Raw genomic sequence first — 11997 nt, 5'->3', positions numbered from 1 at the left:
GATGCCAAGCATACAAATTTCATAGTCTGTCCAATAGATCTTACAGTCCAAGTCCATAGCTCTCTAAGAGTAGCAACACACGTAGATAAAAGATGGTGTATAGTCTATCTGCCTTCATTGGTTGGGGGATTGAATATAAGAACTTTGGTTAGGTGGCATTTGGAGTATTGTGTGCATTTCTGGTTGCACATTACGGGAAGGATGTGGAGGCTTTGGAGAAGGTGCAGGAGGTTTTCCAGGATGCTGTCCGCATTAGTGGATTTTAGCGATAAGGAGAGGTTGGACAAACTTGAATTGTTTTCTTTGGAGTGTCGGAGGTCGAGTGGAGACCTAATCGAAATTCATAAAATTTTGAGTCATGAGTAGGGGAGACATTCAGAACTTGTTTCCCACGGTGAAAATGTCAAAGAGAGCGTAGCTATAAGTCCAACAAAGAAAGTGTAAAGATGATGTGCAGGTGAGGGTTTTTTTCCACTGTGGTAGGTGCTTTGAACACAGGAGTGGTGGTGGAAACAGATGTGAATGATGGTGTTGTGTGTGTCTTTAAGATAGACACATAAATATGCAGTGAATTCAGGGATATGGAGCATGTGCGGGCAGAAGATATTTGTTTAGAAAAGCATCATGATTGGCACAGACATCATGGGCCAAAAGGCCTGTTCCTGTGCTGTACTGTTCTATAGTGTAACATTGCCACTGAGCATAACTATGGCTTGAACACTGAGTAAATTAGCCAAGGAGAGGACATAGATGTTAGTTTTATTATCTTTCCAGTGAATTTCATGGGTTTAAATTGTTGGGAATTCAAATTTGTTATATATAAAGCACTGGAAAGACCCAAAGCCCTGGTCCTAGGCTCTCTGTAGGTGTTGAATTTGGATTCTGCCTGAAGATGACTATATAGGACTACTTGGGCAAGTGTATGTGCCCTTTTTCCATCTCTAATGCTGTCTCTCTCATGTTTCTCCACTCTTCACATTCTCTTCCGCAACAATGCAGCATTTTCCTGAAATGTGGTTTGAAGAATAAAAAGCTAAAATGTTGCTGGATTAGGTGGATCAATGCTTAGAGAAAAGATGTGAGAAATTGAGATAAGTAACATTGTCAAACAATATCCAGATTTCAAGTTTACTCCACAATAAAATCAAAGGCTAATCAATACTGTCATGAAACATGCTAAAAGTTGGTACAAGTAGATTTAAATCATTCTTGTTAATTTCTTATCATAGAATCATGCAGCATGGAAATTGGACCTTGGGCCCAACTTGCCCATGCTGACCAGGATGTCCCATCTACACGAGCCCCACATGCCCACGTATGGCCCATATTCCTCTAAACCTTTCCTACCCATGTACCTGTCCAAATGTCTTTTAAATCCTGTTATAGTACCCACCTCAACAACTACCTCTGGCTACACGTTTCATATACCCACCACCCTTTGAAAAAATTGCTCCTCAGGTTCCTATTAAATCTTTCCCTTCTCACAAACCTGCGTCCACTGGTTCTTGATTAATCTACTCTGCGTAAAATACTCTGCATTTACCCTATCTATTCCCCTCGTGATCTTATATATCTCTATAAGATCACCCCTTATCCTCCTGCACTCCTGGGAACAAAGTCCTAGCCTCCCCATCCTCTCCATATAGATCAGGCCCTTAAGTCCTTTTTCTTTTAATGTAGTTCATATTTCTTTACAACTTAGAAGGCCATGCATCCCATTGATGAACGTTGGCTGTTAGAGCAACCACACCAGCCCATTCCCCAGGCAACTAATTAGTTCCACATATGCTAGATGCAATTCGCTTAACAGCTAGCACGTCTTTGAGGTGTGGGAGGAAGGCAAGGCAATAAAGCTCTCCTTGGGGAAACCCATTTGATCACAGGGTGAACATAAAAACTAAACAGGCAGCATTGGTGGTGGGGTTTTTTTCGTCAGAGGTGAGACTTGAGGTAAGTCTTACTGGTTAGCCTTCTAGATAAATTTAAAAGTTTGCATACTAACAGCCACTTCCAGCAAATGTTTTGTCCTGATTATGATAAATTCAACCGAAGAGTCTACTGAACAAAGCAGAAAGACATTTACCAGTAAACTCTGCAACCTCTGCCATTGGAAATAAATGAAAACAAAACACAATGCTAAGTCCATCTACAAATTTGGAAAGAAAAAAAAGTTGAAGAGCATATCTGAAAGTAGTTTATAAGATTAGAAAAGGGGCTCTTGTGAAGAAAAAGTTAAAACAACATAATTAACATTTCCCAAAAAGTTAATTTGCAAGTCGAATCAGTAGTAAGGAAGGCAAATGCAATGCATTTATTTCAAGAGGACTAGAATATAAAAACAGGAATATAATGCTCAGGCTTTATAAGACACGGGTCAGATTTTTTTTTTCAAGCATTATGAGCAGTTTTGGGCTCCGTATCTCAGGAAGGATGTGCTGGCTTGGAGAGGGTCCAGAGGAGGTTTACGAGAATGATCCCAGGAATGATTGGGTTAACATATGACAGCACTGAGCCTGTACTCGCTGGAGTTTAGAAGGATGAGAGGGGACCTCATTGAAACTTACCGAATAGTGAAAGGCCTGGAGGGAATGAATGTGGAGACGATGTTTCCACTAATGGGAGAGTCGAGGACCAGTCTGAATAAAAGGACAATTTGGAAAAGAGATGAGGAAGAATTTCTTTAGTCAGAGACAATAGACAATAGGTGCAGGAGTAGGCCATTTGGCCCTTCGAGCCAGCACCGCCATTCAATGTGATCATGGCTGATCATTCTCAATCAGTACCCCGTTCCTGCTTTCTCCCCATACCCCCTGACTCCGCTATCCATAAGAGCTCTATCTAGCTCTCTCTTGAATGTATTCAGAGAATTGGCCTCCACTGCCCTCTGAGGCAGAGAATTCCACAGATTCACAACTCTGACTGAAAAAGTTTTTCCTCATCTCTGTTCTAAATGGCCTACCCCTTATTCTTAAACTGTGGCCCCTGGTTCTGGACTCCCCCAACATTGGGAACATGTTTCCTGCCTCTAATGTGTCCAACCCCTTAATAATCTTATACGTTTCGATAAGATCCCCTCTCAGAGGGTGGTGAATCTGTAGAATTCATTACTACATCCGGATGTGGCGGCAAAGTCAATGGATATTTTAAAGCGGAGATTGACAGATTATTGATTAGCATGGGTGTAAGGGGTTATGGGAAGTTGGCATGAGAATGGGGTTGAGAGGGAAAGGTAGATCAGCCATGATTGAATGGTGGAGTGGAGTTGATAGGCCGAATGGCCTAATTCTGCTCCTTGAACTTATGAACGTAGCTGAATATATTGTGGCAAGATGTCTAAGATCTTATACTCGTGAGAGAAAGTGCTCCAAGAATCTAAAGGGGGCCTGAGAATCTAGAGGGGAATTGGTGACCTTGGTCTCTTGTGGAAAAAAAGAGGTTATAATTATGAAAATATTAAAAAAGAGGCTCAGAGAGTGGGAGTTTGTAATTATTTTATAGAAATGATTTTTTTTACTAATTTGCACAAATGTATAGCCTAGTAAAGCAAAATGCAGATTCATAGAATTTGTAGTCTAGAAACTATAATTTGTCTTTGTGTTCCACATGAGCTTCCTTCCAAACCCAATTTAATCTAATCCTATCTGCTTATTTTCTTTAAGAAAATAACTACAGATGCTGGTACAAATTGAAGGTATTTATTCACAAAATGCTGGAGTAACTCAGCAGATTAGAAAGGTCCTTTGTCCTGCCCCCCTGACATCAGTCTGAAGAAGGGTCTCAACCCGAAACATCGCCCATTCCTTCTCTCCTGAGATGCTGCCTGACCTGCTGAGTTACTCCAGCATTTTGTGAATAAATACCTGCTTTTTTTCTTTTCTCACTTGTGTCCATGAAAGCAGATTCAATAATAGCTTTCAAAAATGAATCGAATAAATGATTGGAGGGCAGGGTACTTTTGAAGACAGATTCACTAATTGCATTCAAAATGGAATTCTTTGAGTACGTAAAAATCTGTGGAATACCTAACTTACAACATTAAAACATGTTGTAATCGGCGTTTTTTTAAACTAACCATATCAGCTAAAAAATCCTTTGAATTTTCTGGGTAAATGACTGAGGATTTCTTTTCTGTAGACCTATTAGTGCGTAACTAAAATATTGGGTAGAGCCAAAGGTACATGTCATAGTTCACAGAGTGGATTGTAATTTTACAAGTGCTTTTCTGGCCCTAAGCCCTTACAATGCAACCTGATTTGAAGCAAGAGTTAATGAAACAAATGCAAAGTCTAAGTCAGCCAGGATTTAAATGATTAACCAAGTGCAGTATTGTTATTTGACTTATCCAATCTAAATATGAAAAAATGGGTACTTGTTTACACAGTGTAAAAGATTAGCTTGACGTGATTGCTGCATCAAATGTAATTGGGCTCTTGGATTTGAAGGACCCAATTGGAGGATGTCTAGCTGTTAAATTAACTCGACATAATCTGCTCAAGTTTAATTGTTATGTACCACTGAACGGAAATCCCATATTAGGTGAAGCTTTATTGATCTTTAATGACCACTGGGGAATCGGTGAGTCTAAAGTACTCATTGAATGATGAACAGCAGTGATTTTTTTGATTTTTTTAAATGAACTGCCAAAGGTTGCAATGTGCACTCTGGTTAAAGACGTTCTGAATATGAAAATGATGAAGAAATGCATCACAACCACTCTTCCATTAGGGAGGTTATAACTAGGTAAAAATAATGAGAGTCTCTAAAATTTGTTGGTAATTTGGGAAGAACTTCTTTCCTGGAGAGTGGGAATTATTCCCTGTGATAGTTAAGTCATAGAAAATTCCCACTCTCCAGGAAAGAAGTTCTTCCCAAATTACCAACAAATTTTAGAGACTCTCATTATTTTTACCTAGTTATAACCTCCCTAATGGCTCAATAGTTTAGGTTTCATAAAATTCAGGTTCTTTGCCACTTTAAAATCTCCTGACAGAAGGAAATTCAGTCATTCGATAGTTAATGCTGCAGCACAACCAGGAAATGTGTTCTGAGTTTGGGAATAGTAGTTTTGGCGTATATGATTGGTCGGAAGCTGAAATGCAACATTTAAAGTACACCAGGTTCACTGACCGCCTATCCGTAACTTGCAGTTTCAGTGGTTTCATTATCAACAGAACAGGGAGCTGTGGTTTATCCAGATTAGGAGGAGGTGGAGCCAATCATTTCCTCCCTGCCTTCAGGCTTCTTTCTAGAGTGGCTTTGGGTAAAGCAGTTCTGCATTCCACATTTTTAAGTACTGCAGGAACACAGGACAGGGGTGTCAGGGGCTGTGGGGAGGAGGCAGGAGAATGGGGTTAAGAGGTAGAGATAGATCAGCCATGATTGAATGGCAGAGTAGACGATGGGCCGAATGGCCTAATTTTGCACCTATCACTGATGAACATGACAGTTAATTCACTTGAATTGTGCCAATTCGTATGATCCCAATCTATTAAGGCTTGACAACCCCATGGACCAGTGCACACAATGCATAGATTGCTTACAATTGCATGAATCCTTTGCAGTCGTGTGGCTCCCAATGTCCTATTGGCCTCAGTTCTGCTGTTTGTGAAGCTGAACAGTCTGAGAGTTGGGATTAGGCTGCGGATGACAAAGTAAAGCCATATCCACAGACCATTCTGTACCTTCTGGCATCAGGTACCAATGGCTTTTTATTTTAGTTTTATGTGTAAATGATTTTTAATTATCATTAGATTGAACCTATGTAAATCAAGAAATCTCAAATAGAAAAAACATCATACTAATTTAATGAGGACGAGTGACCCTATTCAAGTGAATGGAGCACTGCCAGATGGGCCAGCAATGGTTGACAAAGCTGCAGACCACATACAAAATGGAAGATAGATACAAAATGCTGGAGTAACTCAGCGGGACAGGCAGCTTCTCTGGATAGAAGGAATGGGTGACGTTTCGGGTTGAGACCCATCCTCAGACTGAAGAAGGGTCTCGATCCGAAAGGTTACCCATTCCTTCTATCGAGAGATGCTGCCTGTCCTGCTGAATTACTCCAGCATTTTGTGTCTGTCTTCTGCATATACAGTTACTCCCTTCATCATATTTCACAGAAGCCATAAACACCTATATTCTAGAAACATGGAACTGCAGATACTGGTCCACACAAAAGGGCACAAAGTGCTGGAGTAACTGAGCGGGTCAGGGCATCATCTCTGGACAATATGGAAAGGTGACTGTGCTGGAATCCTTTGCAGACTGACTGTAAAGGGGAGGGACGGGGTGGGGGGGGAGAGACGGGGTGGGGGGGGGAGGGATGGGGTGGGGGGGGGAGGGACGGGGTGGGGGGGGGGGGGAGCGAGCAAGCTGGAAGAGAACTACCGCTTTCTTTCCCCTCCCCAAACTCCTACATTCTGTTTGACCCGCTGAGTTACTCCAGCACTTTGTGCCCTTTTGTGTAGACCAGTATCTGCAGTTCCATGTTTCTAGAAAAAAGCCTGAAGGCAGGGAGGAAATGATTGGGTCCACCTCCTCCTAATCTGGCTAAACCACAGCTCCCTGTTCTGTTCATAATGAAACCACTGAAAACTGCAAGTTACGGATAGGCGATCAATGAACCTGGTGTACTTTAAATGTTGCATTTCAGCTTCTGACCAATCATATACGCCAAAACTACTATTCCCAAACTCGGAACACATTTCCTGGTTGTGCTGCAGCATTAACTATCGAATGACTGAATTTCCTTCTGTCAGGAGATTTTAAAGTGGCAAAGAACCTGAATTTTATGAAACCTAAACTATTGAGCCAAGATTTCTAATGGTTTGCCCGCTAGGGTAGAAAGTTATCACAAGTTAAAAAGACTGGCCTGGAGAGGAATTGACAGGAAGTGAGTGAGTGTATTACAGTCTGAAGAAGGGTCTCGACCCGAAACGTCACCCATTCCTTCTCTCCTGAGATGCTGCCTGACCTGCTGAGTTACTCCAGCATTTTGTGAATAAATACCTTCGAGTGTATTACAGATGTAAGCGAATGAGCCAGCATCCTTCTACTTTGGCAGAGGTTGCTAAACTTCATGGATTTTGAATATAAAGGACCATGTAATAAAGTGAATAACTTGAGGCAGGGTAGACTCTTCAAAGGTGGGGCGGGGGAAGTAAAATAAAATCAGGGAAATTATCTAGGTGATGGTTTGGAAATAAAGATTTGCCATTTTGACTTTAAGACAATCTGATGCTAATCCTGCAACTGACCACTGGTGGAATGGGACCATAAAATAGACCATCTATTAGATTTGGGGCTTTCTTGGAAGTGGAAGATGTATCCCTGTGTTTTCTCCGTTTGGAAGCTTACAAGGCTTTAATACTTTAATTGTATCCTCCTCCTGGCTTTGCTGGGAGAGCTGGCAAATCAGTCTTGTTTAGGTTTCTCAATCATGCAGTTACCTGAATAGTTCCTCAGCTGGATACAATGTGATTGTGCAACAAAAGGGCATTCTGCCTGAAGCAAAATAGATCAAGGGTTGCATTGTTTAGACAGCATCAGGCAGGTTATATAAAAATAGCAGCTTCAGCTATTACACTAGTTGGGACAGGACGGAAGGGAGTTAAAAATGCAAGCATTTAATAAACACCTGTTGTATACCAATCATACATACTTGTGCATGATTTCATACAGCAGGGCTTTTTTAATATCAAATTTAAAAATATGGATGGTTGAGATCATTAACGAATTTAAATAGTGAAACGTTTTGTGCATTTTTAACGGCGAGCTAAGCCGTCTTTAGGGCTAAGCTCCACTTTGGTCTTTCAGTATCTTGAGATCTGATAAATGATTTCAGTGTCTGAGATCTGATAAATGATCGTGTTTGGCTGTTTTGCATTCCCATGATCATATTGTGGAATGAGTTGGACTGTATCAATTCAGTTTTCAGGTGAATATGTTTAATTCTGAGATAGAAGTTGTTCTGTTTTCTTCGTACTTGTATCAGTGGACAGAAAATCTGATCCTAAAATTTCAGGAGTAGAATTTCTTGGATGGACATTGATGTGTGTTTTAGTTTTTGTTTGGGGAGTGGAGGAGGTAACCCCTTAAATCCTTCTGAGATCCTTCTGATATTTATTCTTCACCCGACACTGCCCCCAAATGTCTGCCGTCTATTTCTCACTATTGATAGCGATCCTGCTTGAAGGTCTTAATTTTGTTTGACTCCTTGGAGGAGTGTGGGGGGAGTCAATGCGCAAGAAATCTAGTTGTAATTTTGCGGCCATCGTTGTAAGTGGAAGCCTTGTTGAATGACCTCCTTTTCAGCCAATTAAACTGCACATTTGTGAAATAAGTTCATAAGTTCTAGGAGCAGAATAAGGCCATTCGGCCCATCAAGTCTGCTCCACCATTCAATCATGGCTGATCTATCTTTCCCTCTCCACCGCATTCTCCTGCCTTCTCCCCATTACCCCTGACGCCCTTACTAATCAAATGTAGTAGCTGTTCCTCAGACAATGGGTTAGGAGTGGAGGAAAGAAGTGTTTGTTGTGGTGAGTGCTCGTCCACCATACTCTAGCAACATTGCTCAGAGTGGATCAGAGTATAAACTGAAAACGTGACCTGTGTCACTCCACTGGCATTCATTTAAAGGAGTTGTTCGCATTTTCTTGCCCGTCTCTAATTGCCCTAAGAAACTGGAGGCAATAACCACAAATCTATCTGGTGCAAATCCTCCTACAGTTTTGAGCACAGAGTGCCAGACTCTGGCCCAGTGACGTTGAAGGAACAGTGCTAGATTTTACTATCAGGAGGATCGGGACTTGGAATGAAACTCCAGGCAGTCGTGCACCCTTGTGATTGGTGCTGTAGTCCTCCCTGCTCTTTGTGGTCATGAATATTGAAAAGGTTGCCCGGGGTTGCCTGTTGAGTAGCAACAGTGCATTTCTTTTTAACGATCTCTAAATTAAATAAATTCTCAGAGCACACTTAGAACATTGAACTGTAAGAAGTTAACATTTAGCTTGCTGCTCTATAAACTGATTGGCATGATGGACAATATTTACTATCTGTTGTGGAAGGACCAGAGATGTGGGATAACTAAACAATTGTAGTACTCTAATTGGGCATAAAGGTAAATTTAATTTGCCATTGACAAAAGGGACCTCTGTTTGAAAGAATTGGAGTGATGGGAATCGGCAAAGCAAGAGGTTGCAGAAGCAACCTAAAAGAAACTGGCACTGCAGCAGGCTTCCTGTGTTTTGCATGTGGCAAGTTAAATGTTAAACAAGCACAGGGAAGTCAAACCATGAACGCAGTGTTATCAACCTCAAGAACGGGTTGGAGGCTGCAGATGCAATAACCTTGAGCAAAAAACCCCCCCAAAGTGCTGGAGGAACAGCAGATCAAGCAGAATCATTGGTGCGAATGGACGGACATTTCAGCTCTGAAGAGAGCCCCCACCTGAAACATCACCTGTCCATTCACTCCACAAATTATCTGTGTTGTAATTTTCTTGGAATAGATTTATCGTTCAATATTTAGAAGGAATTAAAACTGTAGGGAGGAAAAATCTTTACTGGATCTGGGGTATTGGAACAGGTTCAGTGCTTGAAGCAAAATTAATTAGGAATTTAATTTGTGCTGCTCCCATAAATAGAAGGGTTTTTTTTCCGTAGTATCTTTAATTTAAAATGAAGCAGCTTTACCTTCAATCATTCAAAAAACAGAAATTTGTCTTGCGAAAGGTAATTGGTTCCTTCTGATATTTTCAAATGGATTCCATAGTTTGTACAGGACAACATTTTTAATGGAGTATACTGGTTGTTGCAACTACTCAAATTTTAAAATATTTGTCAGTGATACAAAACAGATCGAACTGCATTTTTACATTTGTATTCCTGTATTTTGTTGGAACTTGTGGCAATGTACTGAACTAAACCCCACAGGGAAACTGAACTTACCGCAAAAGTTACTGAAGATACCTCAAAATTATTGTATCTGTTAATAATGGACAAATATTTTTCAGAGTTATTGGATGATTTTACTTCTTCAAAAACAAAAAGATCTATTAATTCATTAATTGGTCTTTTGGGATTTTTGTTTTCATAACTCCTCAGACATGTACTATTGAAATTTGAAACTGCTAGGATTGTTTTACACCTGTAACTTCCTAACTTGCCCTATTTTACATTTCACTGTCACGTCTTTAAATTGATGGAATCACATTATAACAAATGTAATCTCAAGATTTCTTCTTATAGCCTTCAGTTTAAAAACATTTGGCAATGACAATAAAAGGATAATTGTAATATCATTCAAGCTGGAAAGAATGCAGTGAAGATTTGCAAGGACGTTGCCAGGACTTGAAGGGCTGGGCCAGAGGGAGAGGTTGAGCAGGATAGAACACTATTCCCCAGAGCACAAGAGGCTGAGGGGTGATCAGATAGTTGTGTATAAAATCATGAGGTGAATAGACAGGGTGAATGCACAGTCTTTTACCCAGGATAGAAGGATTTAAAACCAGGGGACATAGGTGAGAGGGGCAAAATTTAATACAAAACTGAGGAGCAACTTTTTCACACAGACGGTGGTTGGTATATGGAACGAGTTGCCAGAGGAGATAGTAGTGGCAGGTACTATTACAGCATTTAAAAGAAACTTGGATGGGTACATGGAAAGGAAAGGTTTAGAGGATATGGGTCAAACACGAGCAAATGAGACTAGCTTAGATGGTGCATCTTAATCGGCATGGACCAGTTGGGCTGAAGAACCTGTCTCCTTGCTGTAAGGCTCGATGACTCTAATTGCATTATTGTGAAATATGTTTACTTTTGAATCAAACATAAAAAACATCAGCTACTGAAGTGGGGAAATGGCAATCATGCTTGTTTTTTGAAAGTACTAACTTACTTCAGGGAACAATATTTGCACACCATGTGTTGCTACGATATGGAGACATGACCAGTAAATCTTAAATATACTTTGTAGTATTGCCTCAAGGGAAAGTTACAGGTTAAGTGGATATCTATCGTACTGTTGAAATCCACATAACAATTTTGCACATGCCATTGAAAACGGAGTTCTAACATTAATCGCAGCCAAGCGAGTCAAGAGTGTTTTATTGTTATATGTCCCAGATAGAACAATGAAATTGTTACTTGCATCCTATTGAAAATTGTCATACACTGTGTAAGCATTATAACGTCTGTACCATAGAGATGTCTAAATTTTATAAATATATATTGCAGATAGACGCTATGTGAGCTGCCCATCTCCCCTTGATAGAACACAGACTTTGATCTTTGCCGGGCACAAGAGGACTGATGATCGACTTGTGAATCTTTTATAAAGCAAAACCTTGCAGCTAAAGCATTGTTTTCTCTTCATAGTTCGTGTGGAATACACGCACCTGCCGAAGGGAAGACCTACCATCTCACCTGCTGGTGACAAGCTCTCTAATTTAACGTCTTTGTAATATTGCTTATGAATAAAGCTGTCTTTTAAACTGGATAGCTATCTTGCATGCTTTGTTCCAACACTTTATTGTGTGAATGTGTGTGTGAAGTTAGGAACAGGGGACGTACAACGAGATGTGGGTGTCCTAGTGCATCATTCACTGAAAGGAAGCATGCAGATACAGCAGGCAGTGAAGAAAGCTAATGGAATGTTGGCCTTCATAACAAGAGGAGTTGAGTATAGGAGCAAAGAGGTCCTTCTGCAGTTGTACAGGGCCCTAGTGAGACCGCACCTGGAGTACTGTGTGCAGTTTTGGTCTCCAAATTTGAGGAAGGATATTCTTGCTATTGAGGGCGTGCAGCGTAGGTTTACTAGGTTAATTCCTGGAATGGCGGGACGGTCATATGTTGAAAGACTGGAGCGGCTAGGCTTGTATACACTGGAATTTAGAAGGATGAGAGGAGATCTTATCGAAACGTATAAGATTATTAAGGGGTTGGACACGTTAGAGGTAGGAAACATGTTCCCAATGTTAGGGGAGTCCAGAAC

Source organism: Rhinoraja longicauda, chromosome 27 (genome assembly GCF_053455715.1).
Source record: "Rhinoraja longicauda isolate Sanriku21f chromosome 27, sRhiLon1.1, whole genome shotgun sequence".
Classification (NCBI taxonomy): Eukaryota; Metazoa; Chordata; class Chondrichthyes; order Rajiformes; family Arhynchobatidae; genus Rhinoraja; species Rhinoraja longicauda.
The sequence above is the reverse complement of the archived record's forward strand: the minus strand, read 5'-3'. Positions refer to the sequence as shown.